General features: G+C 38.4%; 1 long non-coding RNA gene across 1 annotated transcript in view; it reads right to left on the reverse strand.

Moving 5' to 3' along the window:
• LOC306665050 overlaps positions 1 to 9,878 on the reverse strand; it is a 506,589-nt gene extending 496,711 nt beyond the window's left edge. Inside the window, exon 1 of the long non-coding RNA XR_013764907.1 lies at positions 9,829 to 9,878. This is a non-coding gene — a long non-coding RNA (uncharacterized lncRNA). The remainder of the gene's footprint in view (positions 1 to 9,828) is intronic.
• Positions 9,879 to 10,510: the final 632 nt, after the last annotated feature.

The raw sequence follows: 10,510 nt of genomic DNA on the forward strand, positions 1-10,510 counted from the left end.
GCTCAGGTATTTTGTAACAGTAATGGAAAGCTAACTAATACAAAGAACTTTACTGCCAGAAAGGCAAATTAATACAAAAAGTTCTAATGCTGTAATAGCAGAAGCAATGTAGAATTATTCAACTGAGTTTCAGGTTGATGTTTTTAAAGAATAATTTCAAAAGATGTAGAAGAAGTTCTGTTTTTGTTAAATACTTTAGTCTATACTCCTTTCTACAATCTATGTGCAACTTAAGTTCTCCAGCCCATGTGCACCCATTTGAACATACTGAGATTCAACTACAGTGAGACTCCTATATTCTTTTGATGGGCATTCATTAGCTAATAGTTACTGTGACTTTATAATTGTTTCCTTAAAAGAAAATAAAAACACTAAATTACCTCTCCAAAAGTGAGTATTCATAAAATGTACTGTGCCCTGTACCAAATGTATGAAGATTTCATTCCTTCCTTCTAGATCCTTAAGATCTATATGCTAAAAAGAAATTAAATAAATAAATTGAAACTCAACCTAAATTGGAAAGAATTATGGAGAAATAGAGGCAGTGTAAGGACCAACTTCCTCAGTTTTAAAGTAGATGTGTGAGACACCAGAAGTTTTTTTTGTTTGTTTGTTTTTGTTTTTTTCCCTCCATCTTAGGAAAGTGGGCCTTTTTTAAGAAAATGAGCAGATTAGAAACGAGAGTAGGGAAGACAGGTTTAAACAACATTCTTCTTTAAGTCTTCAGGAAACATCCTACTTGGTTCTTTCTCCTCAGTTTACCTTTAGACATTTCTTACCAGACATAATGCTATGCTCTGCAGCATATCTCTGTACCCTGATTCACCCTAAATAGAGTCCAAGACTGCATTCTGCTAAGCTTAATTTTTTTGTGAAAGCTCATCATTTGAAAGGGACTCTGGGCAAAGAAACAAGGAACCTAAACTCTAATCCTGATTTCTCCATTGTTTAGGAATTAATTTTGGCCAAGTCCACTGAACTATTTAGCTGAATGTACTATAAAATATGGTGTATTGAGTAGCACAGAGATTTATTTTTTTTAATTCTTAAAAGTGGGTTCAACTCCATGACTCATTTTAACTCATTGATAAAATGAGCATAATGTTTGCATTACCTTATAAACATGTTGAAAATGGAGACCATTATGAACATTACACATGTTCTATATTATTATTGTGAGTAAACCTGCCAAAAATTAATTTTAAATTTAAAATTACAAGCCACAAATGAATTTTTCATTTATTCTGTCATATGGAATCTTGAAGCACAATTAAAAGGTCTCTAAATGGCCCTGCGAAATAAGAAGTAGGAAAACAAATCAGCTCTGCCAGATACTGAGAGTTCTGAAAACCTCACACTGCCCCCAATCAGGCTGGTTGTCTTCCAGTTCCCAAGCAGACATTTTTATCTAATCAATGAGTTTTCTGATTTAAAATCAGGTTTAGTAACAAAGTAGCCAGTAGCTATTTTATGGTTCTTGCTTCTTTGTTCAACCATGTCTCAGAACATTTCCCCACTCACTGTGCTGTAGTTATAATGCGCTCCTGTTTACACCAAGCCCACACTCACCCTGGCCCCATATCTTCCCAGATTCAGTCCATTCTCATGCCACAGCAGATCTCTGCTCCAGCGTTACCTTCACATGAACATGATCTCCAGGTAGAGAGTGTCTTCCCAATGTTCCTTACTGTGTCGTCCTGATAAGACATGGTACTTTCATAATCATCTCACTTATTATGGTGTGCTCCAATGAAAATGGAATCATCTTTGTTCCTTATCTTTTCCTCACCCCTGAACCCAATCTAATGGTCACTCATCTTAGTCTCCAAAATATACTCATTTAATAATCTTCAATTATTCATTTCAATAATGTTCAATAATCTTCATTTCCACTATTGTTACTACACAATAGACACTGAAATACCCCTCCATTTAGAGCACCAGCTTTCACGTCTATTCCCATGATTTTGGTATGGTTTGTCCCCTCTGAAACTCATGCTGGAGTTTAATCCCCATTGTGATGTACTAAGAGGGTGGAAACATAACTACATCGCATCTGGAGGTGGGGTCTTTGGAGATTACAAGAATTAGATAAGATCATTAAGGTGAAGTCTCCATGATTAAACAGGAGTTGACTTTATGCACCAAAGAAGAGAGACCAGAGGACACATACACATGATTGCTGTCTTTTGACATGAGATGCCTTGTGCTACCTCAGGGCTCTGCAAGTAAGAGTTCATCACAACACAGTCCCTCAACCTAGGTTCTCCAGAAACATAAGCCCCGCCCCCCACCAATAACCCCTTTTCTTTAAAAAGCAATGTAGATAGAAGCAACAAATATTTTTTTCATTGTAGCCATAACAATCTTTCTTAAAAACTAAGGTTAGACTTAGAGTGGGCTTACCTAAAATCTTCCAGGGTTTCCCAGTACTTTGAAAGAGATCCAAACTTTTTAGCTTGGTGTACAAAGTAGGCCACTAACCCCACCACCTACTCTGCCCCCTCAGTCTGCCCAGCTGTACATCCATCAGCCTTCTTCCCGTTCCACAAGGGCATTCACTGGTCACCTGGGCTTGACCACATGTCCCTGTGGCCTTCACACGATTCATTAGTTCTCATCATTCATCTCATCTCAAATGCCACCTGCTTTGCAATGTCCTTCTAGACCTTCCTCTGCTCCCACCACTTTCTGTCACATTTCTTTGAGTTATTTTGTTCATATCACTTACCACTGTTTAAAATGATCTTATTCTTTTGTATTCTCATTTTTTTCTATCTTTACCATGAATGTGTTATATCTTTGAGGGTAGGATATAATCTTATTTATTGTCTATCCAGTACTCAGAGTTCTATAGTATTCTATCAAAACAGTAGATATTTAATATAAATCTTTGCTAAATGAATTAACCAAAGGTTCATGCCTGCCTTCCTCACGAAAGTGTAACTTCCATGAGGAAAGGACCTTGCCCTGTCTTGGTGTCTTCTTGCCACATACACATCTGGGTCCCTATCACCTATATCCAATGCTTGAGAAGTACTCATTAGTTATTTTTTAATATATTTATTGAATCCAAGATAAGTAAATGACTGTCTGAAGAAGATAATAGATGTTAAATATTTCTAGACTGCAATCACTATTTATTTGTAATTGGCCTTGGGGTAGCAGAGGATAAAACTCTTTTTAGTATCTTTGGTGACCTATTGGAAGAGCAGATAGTGAAGAATTTACTTTTAAATATGTATCTGGTACAGTAAGTATGGGTTCTCATTCAAGACCAAAGAATTCAGTCCCTTAGTTGTTCAGACCTTTGCCTACTGATGACTCTCAGAATCCATTTCCAAGGAACTTCTGCTGCCCAAAGGAGCTGCCTCACCCAATGTGATGCTGCTCGTTCTCAGAGATTGTTAGGTATGGGGATACAAGGCACAATCTCCTGATTCAACATGAAATTTCTTAAACTCTCCTTCCCAAATGACATGCGCTTCTGGCTTCCCTCTTCCCTTTGGAGGTGTCATTCATGCCCCTCAGGCTCTCTCAGAATCTATTCATTGGAAAATCATCTGAGAGAATTGACTCTTTTTTTTTTTTTTCATGTTTAATTAAAAAAACCACCAAACTGTTTTCTAGAATGGCTACATCATTTAAAATATTCCCAGCAACTTCTGAGAGTTTGTGCCTCCATCTCCTTGGGAACATCTGTTATTGTCCTTTTTTTTTTTTTTTCCTTTTCTTTTCTTTTCTTTTTTTTTATTAATTAAAAATCATAAATTTACATACGGCAATGTTGTTTGATTCGTTGGTATTTTTTCCTTTCCCCCCACCCCTCCCACCCCTCTTTTCCCTCTCTACACTCCTTCCTTCCTCCATTCTTACCACCCTCCTTATCCCTAACCCTAAATCTAACCCTAACCCTAACGCTAACCCCTCCTACCCCCCATTATATGTCTTCATCCATTTAACAGCGAGATCATTTGTCCTTTAGTTTTTTGAGATTGGCTTATCTCACTTAGCATGATATCCTCCAATTTCATCCATTTGCCTGCAAATGCCATAATTTTATCATTCTTCATGGTGGAGTAATATTCCATTGTGTGTGTGTGTATATATATATATATATATGCCACAGTTTCTTTATCCATTCATCAACTGAAGGACATCTAGGTTGGTTCCACAATCTGGTTATGGTGAATTGAGCAGCTATGAACATTGATGTGGCTGTATCTCTGTAGTATGCTGATTTTAAGTCCTTTGGGTATAGGCCAAGGAGTGGAATAGCTGGGTCAAATGGTGGTTCCATTCCAAGCTTTCTGAGGAATCTCCATACTGCTTTCCAGAGTGGCTGCACTAATTTGCAACCCCACCAGCAATATATGAGTGTACCTTTTTCCCCACATCCTCGCCAACACCTATTGTCGCTTGTGTTCTTGATAATCGCCATTCTAATTGGGGTGAGATGAAATCTTAGGGTAGTTTTGATTTGCATTTCTCTTATTACTAGAGATGTTGAACATTTTTTCATATATCTGTTGATTGCTTGTACATCTTCTTCTGTGAAGTGTCTGTTCATTTCCTTAGCCCATTTGTTGATTGGATTATTTGCATTCTTGGTGTAGAGTTTTTTGAGTTCTTTATAGATTCGAGATATGAGCGCTCTATCTGAAGTATGAGTGGCAAAGATATTCTCCCACTCTGTAGGCTCTCTCTTCACATTAATGATAGTTTCCTTTGCTGAGAGAAAGCTCTTTAGTTTGAATCTATCCCAGTGGTTGATTCTAGCTTTTATTTCTTGTGCTATGGGAGTCCTGTTAAGGAAGTCTGATTCTAAGCCAACAAGTTGAAGGTTTGGACCTACTTTTTCCTTCTATAAGATGCAGGGTCTCTGGTCTGATTCTGAGGTCCTTGATCCATTTTGAGTTGAGTTTTGTGCAGAGTGAGAGATGGGGGTTGAATTTCATTCTCTTGCACATGGTTTTCCAGTTTTCTCAGCACCATTTGTTGAAGAGGCTATCTTTTCTCCATTGCATATTTTTGGAACCTTTTTCTAGTATGAGAAAATTGTATTTATTTGGGTTTGTGTCCATGTCCTCTATTCTGTACCATTGATCTACCTGTCTATTTTGGTACCAATACCATGCCGTTTTTATTACTATTGCTTTGTAATAGAGTTGAAGATCTGGTATTGTGATACCCCCTGCTTCGCTCTTTCTACTGAGGATTGCTTTAGCTATTCTGGGTTTCTTATTCTTCCAGATGAATTTCATAATTGCTTGCTCTATTTCTGTAAGGTACATCATTGGGATTTTAATTGGAATTGCATTGAATCTATATAGCACTTATGGTAGTATGGCCATTTTGACAATATTAATTCTGCCTATCCAAGAACATGGGAGATCTTTCCATCTTCTAAAGTTTTCTTTAATTTCTTTCTTTAGTCTTCTGTAGTCTCATTGTAGAGGTCTTTCACCTCTTTTGTGAGATTGATTCCCAAGTATTTTATTTTTTTCGAGGCTATTGTGAATGGAGTAGTTTTCCTAATTTCTCTTTCTGAAGATTCATCACTTATGTATAAAAATGCATTGGACTTCTGAGCATTGATCTTGTAACCTGCTACTTTCCTGAATTCACTTATGAGTTCTAAGAGTTTTCTGGTGGAATTTCCAGGTTCCTCTAAATATATAATCATGTCATCAGCGAATAGGGATAGTTTGAGTTCCTCTTTTCCAATTCATATCCCTTTAATTTCTTTGGTTTGTCTAATTGCTCTGGCCAGAGTCTCAAGAACAATGTTGAATAGAAGTGGTGAAAGAGGGCATCCCTGCCTTGTTCCAGTTTTTAGGGGGAATGCTTTCAGTTTTTCACCATTTAGAATGATATTAGCCATGGGCTTAGCATAAATGGCCTTTACAATGTTAAGGAATGATCCCACTATCCCTATTTTTTCTAGTGTTTTGAGCATGAAGGGATGCTGTATTTTATCAAATGCTTTTTCTGCATCTATTGAAATAATCATGTGATTCTTAACTTTTAGTCTGTTAATATGGTGAATGACATTAATTGATTTCCGGATGTTGAACCAACCTTGCATCCCTCGGATAAAACCCACTTGAACGTGGTGCACTATCTTTTTAATATATTTTTGTATGTGATTTGCTAAAATTTTGTTGAGAATTTTTGTGTCTATGTTCATTAAGGATTTTGGTCTGAAATTTTCTTTCCTCGATGTGTGTCTGTCTGGTTTAGGTATCAGTGTGATATTGGCTTCATAGAATGAGTTTGGGAGGGTTCCCTCCTCTTCTATTTCATGGAATACTTTGAGGAGTATTGGAATGAGCTCTTCTTTAAAGGTTTTGTAGAACTCGGCTGAGAACCCATCTGGTCCCGAACTTTTCTTTGTTGGTAAGATTATGATGACCTCTTCTATTTCATTGCTTGAAATTGATTTATTTAAGTTGTGTATGTCCTCCTCATTCAGTTTAAGTAATTCATATGTCTCTAGAAACTTGTTGATGACTTCGAAATTTTCTGATTTGTTGGAATATAGATTTTCAAAGTAGCTTCTAATTATGTTTTGTATTTCACTCGTGTCTGTTGTGATATTTCCTTGTTCATTCCGAATTTTAGTAATTTGAGTTTTCTCCCTCTTTCTTTTTGTTAGTGTGGCTAAGGGTTTATCAATTTTGTTTATTTTTTCAAAGAACCAACTATTTACTTTGTTAATTTTTCCGATTGTTTCTTTTGTTTCAATTTCATTGATTTCAGCTCTGATTTTAACTATTTCCTATCTTCTACTACTTTTGGTGTTGGTCTGCTCTTCTTTTTCTAGGGCTTTGAGCTGTAATGTTAAGTCATTTATTTCTTGATTTCTACTTCTTTTCTAAATGCGCCCCATGAAATAAATCTTCTTCTAAGTACTGCTTTCATAGTGCCCCAGAGATTTTGATATTATGTGTTTTTGTTCTCGTTTACTTCTAAGAATTTTTTAATTTCCCTCCTGATGTCTTCTGTTATCCATTCATCATATAATAGTGTATTATTTAATCTCCAGGTACTGGAGAAGTTTCTGTTTTTTATTCTGTCATTTATTTTTAATTTCAATCCATTATGATCTGATACAGTACAAGGTAGTATCTCTATCTTCTTGTATTTGCTAACAGTAGCTTTGTGGCATAAAACATGGTCTATTTTAGAGAAGGATCCATGTGCTGCTGAGAAGAAAGTGTATTCGTTCTTTGTTGGATGGTATATTCTATATAAGTCGGTTAAGTCGAAGTTGTTGATTGTGTTATTGAGATCTATGGTTTCTTTATTCAATTTTTGTTTGGACGATCTATCCAGCGGTTAGACAGGTGTGTTAAAATCGCCTAGTATTATTGTGTTGTGGTCTATTTGATTTCTGGAATTGAGAAGGATTTGTTTGATGTACAGGGATGAGCCAATGTTCAGGGCATAGATATTTATGATTGTTATGTCTTGCTGATTTATGCTTCCCTTCAGAAGTATGTAATGTCCTTCTTTATCCCTTCTGACTAGTTTTGGCTTGAAGTCCACATTATCTGAAATGAGGATGGATACTCCAGCTTTTTTGCTGTGTCCGTGTGCATGGTATGTTTTTTCCCATCCTTTCACCTTTAGTCTATGGGTATCTCTTTCTATGACATGAGTCTCTTGCAGGCAGCATATTGTTGGATTTTTCTTTTTAATCCAATCTGCCAGTCTATGTCTTTTGATTGATGAGTTCAGGGTTATTATTGTGATATGATTTGTATTTCCAGTCATTGGACTCATTTTTGTTTTTTGACATGATTTGGTTTCCCCTTATTTGGCTATTCCTTTAGGCTAGTTCCTCCTGTTGCTGATTTGCATCATTGTTTTTCACCTCTTTCTCATGGAATATTTTGCTGAGAATGTTCTGTAATGCCGGCTTTCTTTTTGTAAATTCGTTTAGCTTTTGTTTATCATGGAAGGATCTTATTTCATCATCAAATCTGAAAGTAAGTTTTGCTGAGTATAAGATTCTTGGTTGGCATCTGTTTTCTTTCAGGGCTTGGTAAATGTTGTTCCAGGCCCTTCTAGCTTTTAGGGTCTGGATTGAAAAATCTGCTGATATTCTTATTGGTTTCCCCCTGAATGTAATTTGATTCTTTTCTCTCCCGGCCTTTAAAAGTCTGTCTTTATTTTGTATGTTAGGTATTTTCATTATAATGTGCCTTGGTGTGGGTCTGTTTTAATTTTGTATATTTGGAGCCTATAAGCCTCTTGTACTTGGTTTTCCATTTCATTCTTCAGATTTGGGAAATTTTCTGATATTGTTTCATTGAATAGATTGTTCATTCCTTTGATTTGTTTCTCTAAGCCTTCCTTAATCCCAATAATTCTTAAAATTGGCCTTTTCATGATATCCCATAATTCTTGTAGATTCTGTTCATGATTTCTTACCATCTTTTCTGTTTGGTCAACTTTGTTTTCAAGATTAGATATTTTGTCTTCAATACCTGAGGTTCTGTCTTCCAGGTGTTCTATCCTATTGGTTATGCTTTCTATGGAGTTTTTAACTTGGTTTATTGTTTCCTTCATTTCAAGGATTTTTTTTTTTTTTTTTTTTTTTTTTTTTCAGTATCTCTAACTCTTTATTGAAATGATCTCTCTCTTGCTTCCCGTATTTGCTCTTTTAATTGTTGATTGGTGCGATCATTTAATGCCTGCATTTGCTCTTTCATCTCCTCATTTGCTTCCCTGATTGTTTTAATTATGTACATTCTGAACTCCCTTTCTGACATTACTTCTGCTGTGCTGTCATTGAGTTTAATGATATAGTATCTAGGTTTGTTTGGGACATTTTCTTTCCTTGTTTTCTCATATTGGTCAGATGTCAGTGGGACTCTGAGATATTGCAGATTTCCTCTATTGGCTTATAGTGTCCCTGTAGATTTCCAGTATATCACCTCCCAGTCTTCAGTAGCCTGAATTCTTGGAGTAACTTGATAATACAGTACTTCCGAAGAAAGCTGCCCCTAGCCCACTACTGGTTCCAGGGCTTGGAGCTGGCTCTGTGTGGAAAGGCTCTCACTGGGGGGCCTGTTCTGAGAAGCTGGCTGTGTGGGAGGATCCCACCGCCAGAGTGCCCAGGGCTGCCTGGAGAAGACTCTAGCTGCCCTGCCCTACTCTAATAAGCCGCCCGAATCCGTGCCTGCCCCCCGGGCTGAGCTTCACCCAGTCGGGGAGACTCAACCCATGGCTCTATTTTAGTCCTGAGTCTCTCAATGCCTCCCCTTCTTGAATCCTGGGTTCTGGAGTGACTGGAGATGCAGTCCTCTAGTCCGCCACATTGGATCGCTCTGTGGTAAAAGCATGCAGCTGGAGAGGCAGGGCCGCCTGGAGAGGTCTCTGGCTGCCCTGCCCTGGTCCCAGAGAATGCTTGCAGGTCGGAGGTCTCTGCTGGCTTGGGAACTTGTGGCTGGCTCTGTGTAGAAAGGCTCTCACTGGGCAATCTGCTCCGAGAAGCTAGCCTAGAAAGGCACTTCCCGCCGGAGGGAGCCGGGCTGCTTCCCCAAGCAGTCCCTGGCTGCCCTGTCCTGGTCCCTGAAGCATCCTGTGGGCGGGCCGGAGCTCACTGCACTGGCTCAGGGACTTGGAGCTGGTTGTGTGCAGAAAGGCTCTCACTGGGGGGCCTGCTCGGAGAAGCTGGAGAATCTGGCCCTATGGGAGGAGCCCACCGCTGGAGTGCACAGGGCTGCCTGGGGAAGACTCTAGCCACCCTGCCCTACTCTAATAAGCTGCCTGTATCCGGGCCTGCTGCTCGGGCCAAGTTTCACCAGGTGGGGTGACTCACCCCGTGGCTCTATTTTAGTCTGAGTCTCTCAATGCCTCCCCTTCTTGAATCCTGGGTTCTGGAGCAACTGGAGATGCAGTCACCCTCTAGTCCGCCATCTTGGATTGCCCCGGAGAATTGACTCTTAAAACTCAATTTTCACCCAGAATTTTGGAATTGAATTACCCAGTGACAATGAGGGCCTGATATTGCATGGAGTTTAGACAGCCCCACTCACTCATGAGTTCTCAGTGTACAAATGCTATAACTTTCACCAGTGATGACCTGGATTAAGATACAAGTGGGACAGAATATGCTGATAATGGAAACATCTCAGGTGCCTGAGAGGTTCAGGAAAAGTAGTAATTATACAGATTATGGAACCATACATTCATTGCCAGAAGCTTCAGAGACATTTGGGAAAGAAATAAAATGTTGAAAGTGATTAATTGTACCAATTGAAGTGAAATCTGAAAGCCAGAACCTTCTTGGCAACATATAAAGAAGATTCATTCTCATAGCCAGAGGCACAAAAGGCTGAAAAGCAGGCCCAAGTTTTAAATAAGCACACTTCGGAGAAGGATGAGTCCTCAACTATATTCTATGGAGAACTAATTGAGAAGGAATAGGACCCTGAAAATTGGCAGGGGAATATCCGGGTCAACGTACTTGAACATTTTGTATTTCCAGATTTCCTAA

Source organism: Sciurus vulgaris (genome assembly GCF_902686455.1).
Source record: "Sciurus vulgaris genome assembly, chromosome: 7".
NCBI lineage: Eukaryota > Metazoa > Chordata > Mammalia > Rodentia > Sciuridae > Sciurus > Sciurus vulgaris.